Here is a 6,702-nt window from a genome sequence, read left to right as displayed (position 1 = left end):
AGTCATAAGTATCACATATCTGATGAGTCACTGTTAGCTATAAACCATACCTCTCTGATAAGTCAATGAGGCACAATAATTACATGTATGATGAGTCAATACGAGTCAGTATCCAGACCTGTCTGGTGCGTCAATACGAGTCAGTATCCATACCTGTGATGAGTCAATATAAATCATAAGCCGTACGTATTTTCTTTATTATGATTACACTCCTTCTAATTTACTTTACTTCATGTTAACATTCAAAACGTTAAAAAGAAAAACAATACTTCAGTACCTATGATTTGGGAATCATGATTTTCTTACCTTAAGATTGGTATGTCTTGTATATTTCAGTGTTTTATCTGACGTTGGATGTCAAAAGTGCATCAGTAGATTTCACAGGTAAGAATGTTCAAAGACATATAGATAAAAGATAAACAAATCATCTCTGTTGCATTGCAACATTTGTTCCCAATGTTAACGTTGAATGTATGACAACAGTCAACCCTCTATGTTTACGATTTGGTTGTTGCTTCTCTATAAATTACTTCGCAGTGTTTACAAAAAGACAAAAACATCAATATAGTGTCCCAATGTCTCAATCTACTAAACGGTCTTTGCTTTGTGAGGTGAAGGTTATCGGTTCGAGCCCCTGGAAGGATAACATCTAGCTTTCTGCTTGACTGAGTATTTTAAGTAGAAGTTTCCTTACGTAGTATTTCTACCTTTAATTATAATGCTGGTTGAGTGTATTCTAATAGACTGTACAGAAACGTAGATGCCCCATCATATCTTTTCATAGCTGTATTTGGCTTCGTGTTTAGTACCTGTACGCGAAATAATATTTAGATGCATGGATATTTATTAAGTGGAAAACTCGTTGGCTAGTTATTTGAGTTTGCAGATGTTGCGTCAAATTTAAATGGAAAGCGAACATAACGCTCAGTAGTAACAGCATGCCTATGGAATACATACATTCTTGAATGTATTAAGTGTCGGGAATATATATAGGTTCTTACATGAGTTTCCATTTCATATGAAATTTATGAAAGGTGTCTAAGAATTTCGCAATTTAGCGAGCCTCTGGCGAGCTAAAATGAAAAATTCCTGATGAGTTTCATAAATTTCATATAAAATGAAATCGTGTGTAAGATCCTTTTTAACACATACTCAAGAATTGTGGCTTTTTTTTGTAAAACGACAATTTTCATGCAACTTTCATGCATTTTGACTTCAGTGCGTAAGTCTGTGACGTCATGTACTTGTCATAGGCGTGACGTCACAATTGAAACAACTAAAACTTATAACCAATCACAGGGCAGATAGGCCATATTACATGGGTTAATACGCCAAAAAAATATGAGATGGGTATATTCACTGGATAACACCGTACATTATGTGATAAATGAACATTCACGTTAAACAAGTTATCAAATTGTCACTCAGTTTAAGACCTTTCACAATTACACTAGTTTCGACTTCGAAAAAAATAACGTTTTGACAAATTACTTTTTATAATTATATCAACATAAATTCGAAGTGTGCTATTTTATTTACATATCAATACCAATTAGTTAAAGAAAATGTTTTGTTTTTTTTAAAATTCTAAAATCAAGACAATACATTAATACTTACAAAGAATGCTATTAAATCGCTTTTTAACTCTTCCAGTTTCTCCCGGTTTCGGTAGGCAGAAGAAAATGGATCTGAGTTATACACAACGTTCGTGGTTCGATGCACTGGACATATGCAAACAACGAGGATTTGAATCGCTCATTTGGTCAGGAAAACACCTGGAGACATTAAAAATCGTTCGGAAGGCTACCATGACCAAGCGAGGGTCAGTGTATTACTGTTTATTATACTGTAGAATCTATTTGAAATTTAAGATTGACAATTCTGCACCTGCTGATATTGCATACGGATTCTGATTGAAAAACAAATTATCGAATCTATCACTCCAGTGTGATTTATATAGAGATATCCAACCCCAGTGCAGGAGGTGTCTGGTTAAACAAGGGCGTATTGACGAGTGATAAACTTTAAAAATCTTATCCCGATGGTAGTAAATTTCCTTCAACACTAAATGACTAAATGAACATGAATCCAATACATAGCTCTGATGTGTGAATGACGCACTCATCATTTTAGTCAGAGAATAATATTGACATATCTTCTTGTACTGGTACAAACGCCCGGATGACACACTCATCGTTAACTCACAGTTGCTGACGTCTCTATTACAGTTAGAGAATAACATTGACATATCTACTTGTACTGGTACAAATGCGGAGACCGGGTAAATACACACCCTATGTCCATATCCAGAACCACTGGTTGCTGGACTGCCGAGATCAGGTAAATACACACCCTATGTCAGTATCCAGAACCACTGGCTGTTGGACTGCGGAGATCAGGTAAATACACACCCTATGCCAGTATCCAGAACCACTGGCTGCTGGACTGTGGAGATCAGGTAAATACACACTCTATGTCAGTACCCAGAACCACTGGCTGCTGGACTGTGGAGATCAGGTAAATACACACCCTATGTCAGTATCCAGAACCACTGGCTGCTGGACTGCCGAGATCAGGTAAATACACACCCTATGTCAGTATCCAGAACCACTGGCTGCTGGACTGCCGAGATCAGGTAAATACACACCCTATGTCAGTATCCAGAACCACTGGCTGCTGGACTGCCGAGATCAGGTAAATACACACCCTATGTCAGTATCCAGAACCACTGGCTGCTGGACTGCCGAGATCAGGTAAATACACACCCTATGTCAGTATCCAGAACCACTGGCTGCTGGACTGCCGAGATCAGGTAAATACACACCCTATGTCAGTATCCAGAACCACTGGCTGCTGGACTGCCGAGATCAGGTAAATACACACCCTATGTCAGTATCCAGAACCACTGGCTGCTGGACTGCCGAGATCAGGTAAATACACACCCTATGTCAGTATCCAGAATCACTGGTTGCTGGACTGCGGAGATCAGGTAAATACACACCCTATGTCCGTATCCAGAACCACTGGTTGCTGGACTGCCGAGATCAGGTAAATACACAACCTATGTCAGTATCCAGAACCACTGGCTGTTGGACTGCGGAGATCAGGTAAATACACACTCTATGTCAGTACCCAGAACCACTGGCTGCTGGACTGTGGAGATCAGGTAAATACACACCCTATGTCAGTATCCAGAACCACTGGCTGCTGGACTGCCGAGATCAGGTAAATACACACCCTATGTCCGTATCCAGAATCACTGGTTGCTGGACTGCGGAGATCAGGTAAATACACACCCTATGTCCGTATCCAGAACCACTGGCTGCTGGACTGCCGAGTTCAGGTAAATACACACCCTATGTCATTATCCAGAACCACTGGCTGCTGGACTGCCGAGATCAGGTAAATACACACCCTATGTCAGTAACCAGAACCACTGGTTGCTGGACTGCCGATATCAGGTAAATACACACCCTATGTCAGTACCCAGAACCACTGGCTGCTGGACTGCCGAGATCAGATAAATACACACCGTATGTCCGTATCCAGAACCACTGGTTGCTGGACTGCCGAGATCAGGTAAATACACACCCTATGTCAGCATCCAGAACCACTGGTTTCTGGACTGCCGAGATCAGGTAAATACACACCCTATGTCAGTATCCAGAACCACTGGCTGCTGGACTGCCGAGATCAGATAAATACACACCCTATGTCCGTATCCAGAACCACTGGCTGCTGGACTGTGGAGATCAGGTAAATACACACCCTATGTCAATATCCAGAACCACTGGTTGCTCGACTGCCGAGATCAGGTAAATACACACCCTTGCCCACATTGTAGCATGCCTTGTATTTGCGTGGGTACACCTTCCAAACTTCATTCAGACTAGACTTAAACGCATCGATTGTCGGAGTATTGATCATTGATCTTTCTTGTTCATAGGGTACCATACCATCATCAAATCTAGATTCGCGTCATGGCTCAACAAAAATTCCTGACGTGACGTTACACATGTTTTCTTTGTTTTCCCTCACAGAACGTCTAACATAGATGTATGGACGTCGTTTATACATTTCAACTACACGTGGATGGCGGCGTCAGAGTGGCGTGTCGCCGATACGTGTTTCCTGATGAATGGATACAACATCACCAGAGCTGAGCCACACCCACAGCAGTGTAGCCACGCCCATCTTTCTGACACGGGCGTAAAAGTGTCACTTCACGAGAGCAGATGTTCTGACATTAGATACTTCGTTTGTTATGAATACGCAAGTATGCATTTCAACCTTGGTTTACTTTTATCATAAAGGTGTAAATATATTGAAATACATTTTTTTGTTGTATATAAGTAAATACAATTTACCACCAACGTTTACATCTTCTGTTTCAGAAGGTCTTTCTGTAAAAACAACCGACAGTGGATTTGTCAAGTCAAGCTTGTTAAATGCAATCAAAATTGACTTCAAAGTGACTTTAGAAAATTATCATACTTACTATGAAGGTTTCTATATAACTTTCACCATCTCACGAGTAATTTCATGTTATATAGACGAGTTTAAAAACACGTAAAACTCACTATCATTAAAGCATGTTTTAAACAAAAACAAAAATCTCTAAAAGAACAGAAAAAACTGATATTATAACACAGTTCTGTGTTGTTTTATTTTCCAAATCTGTACTTGGACACGTTATATTCATTGTAACATTCTGAATCAGATATTTGTTGTATGTGTAATCATGTAGGAAGCAAAATAATTTCTACTCAAGTAAGAATCCGAAAAATGTTTTCATTGCAACAAACATGGGATATCAGCAAGGAACATTGCTGTATTTAGATGCTTTTTCAAGACTTAACGCAATACATAATATCTTGAAATGCGAAGGTGTGATACAAGTAAAAGAATGGCATACTAATTACGAATTTCATCCCTTACAGATGCTGTAATAAAATTTAATACAGTAATGTTTTCGAAAAGAATGTCATGTTTGCTATATTTACAAAACTAATAAACAAAACTGCGCAGACATGGCCAAACACCACAGGTGGAGGCTCAAGGATAAAACAAAGATGCTTTAGAAAAGACAGCTTTATCAACTTTAACAGTTATATATCTCATTTAACCTCACTTTCATTACCTTCTTTAAGATATCCAACCATCATTCGTTAAAGAACACATGTATATAAATCTTATCCTAAAATATCAGTATTATTGGTATCCATATTCGTCACCAAACATATATCAGGGGCGTTTGTAGGATATTTGAAAGAGGGGGCGTAAAATCTAATCTTACGCCGAGCGGAGCGATGCAAAACATTTTTGGACCTTTTTTGGCTAAAAAACATAAAATAATTGTGAAATGCACTAATGTAACGGTTCCTGACTTGGAGCATGTATATTTTATAGTTAAAGTGTCAGGATGTTTATGTGTTTAATTAATGAATAAGATAAATTGCCATACTCAATACAATATTAGCAGATCACGATAGTTTTTTGGGTTTTTTTTTTTGTTGAAAAGGGGGGGGGGGCGTACGCCCATTACGCCCTCACCTGGACCCGCCCCTGTATATCCTAGCTCCAATTCCTATTATTTTAGACACGCCCCTGGAGATGTCCGTGCATCAGGACACACTGTACAACTACAATATGTCGTCCTTACACGTCGTCCACGAGCCGACCAAAACCTTGGATGATTGCATGGACCGGTGTGTCACCAAAAGATACTGTGTGGCAGCCGTGTTCCATGGCAACGATATCTGCGTCACTGTTTGGTACTTCGTAGAGCGCGAGCTAGTACTCACAGCTTCCACCGGCGTCGCTGGGTACACTCTTGGCGTTAAATTTGGTGACGTAGGTAAGTTGATATTGTTCAAGCATGTCAAATTGCAAAACTCTTTCAAATTATTGATGTGAAGTACCGATCGATGAGATATTAAAAAAAGCAATATTTATTATAATGGTTATTGATGTTCGGTTCTCTCATTTTATTTTAACGCTTGGCCACATTTCCCCCATCTTTCTTTATTATGATATGTTATAAAATATATATAAGATCTTACACGAGTTTCCTATAAATTGAAAACGAGTGTATGATCCCTTTTATCACGTAATCAAGAGTTGTGGCATTTCCAATGCAACCTTGAAATGTAAATAGCCGCCATTTTGACTCCAGTGCGTAAATCTGTGACGTCATGTACTTGTCATGACATGGGTATATTCACTGGATAACAATGTATTATCTACATTAATTACGAACTAGCTCCCATGTCTCTGATATGAATGTTGTAGGTTTTGTTATGACTATACTGTATATACTTTTTCACGCTTATGCTTTATGTGTGCTCAATTTATAATATATTTGTCATGAATTGAATTCAGACATATTTCAAAAAGTGTCGATCTCGTATAGACTTCAACTTCCATATCCAGCAAAAGGGGCAAATTGAAACGTAGGTCAAAATGAAACATTCCACGAATGAATAAAAAACCAGTCATAGGTATGATGCTGCGAATTCATTGTGGTATCGTTCTTACACAATGGTATCAATGTATATGTTTGACCTTTCACAAAAATGTTTCTATTTCAGTATCATTTGCTTCAACTGTCATTTCACCAACAGGGAACACAACCGAGTTGCCCTGTTCACCAGTGAACACCAATCTTCCTGTATCGAGCACGACGACTTCTGCAGGACAGGC

This window comes from Mizuhopecten yessoensis, unplaced genomic scaffold (assembly GCF_002113885.1).
Source record: "Mizuhopecten yessoensis strain PY_sf001 unplaced genomic scaffold, ASM211388v2 scaffold4631, whole genome shotgun sequence".
NCBI lineage: Eukaryota > Metazoa > Mollusca > Bivalvia > Pectinida > Pectinidae > Mizuhopecten > Mizuhopecten yessoensis.
This window is presented reverse-complemented; position numbering follows the sequence as displayed.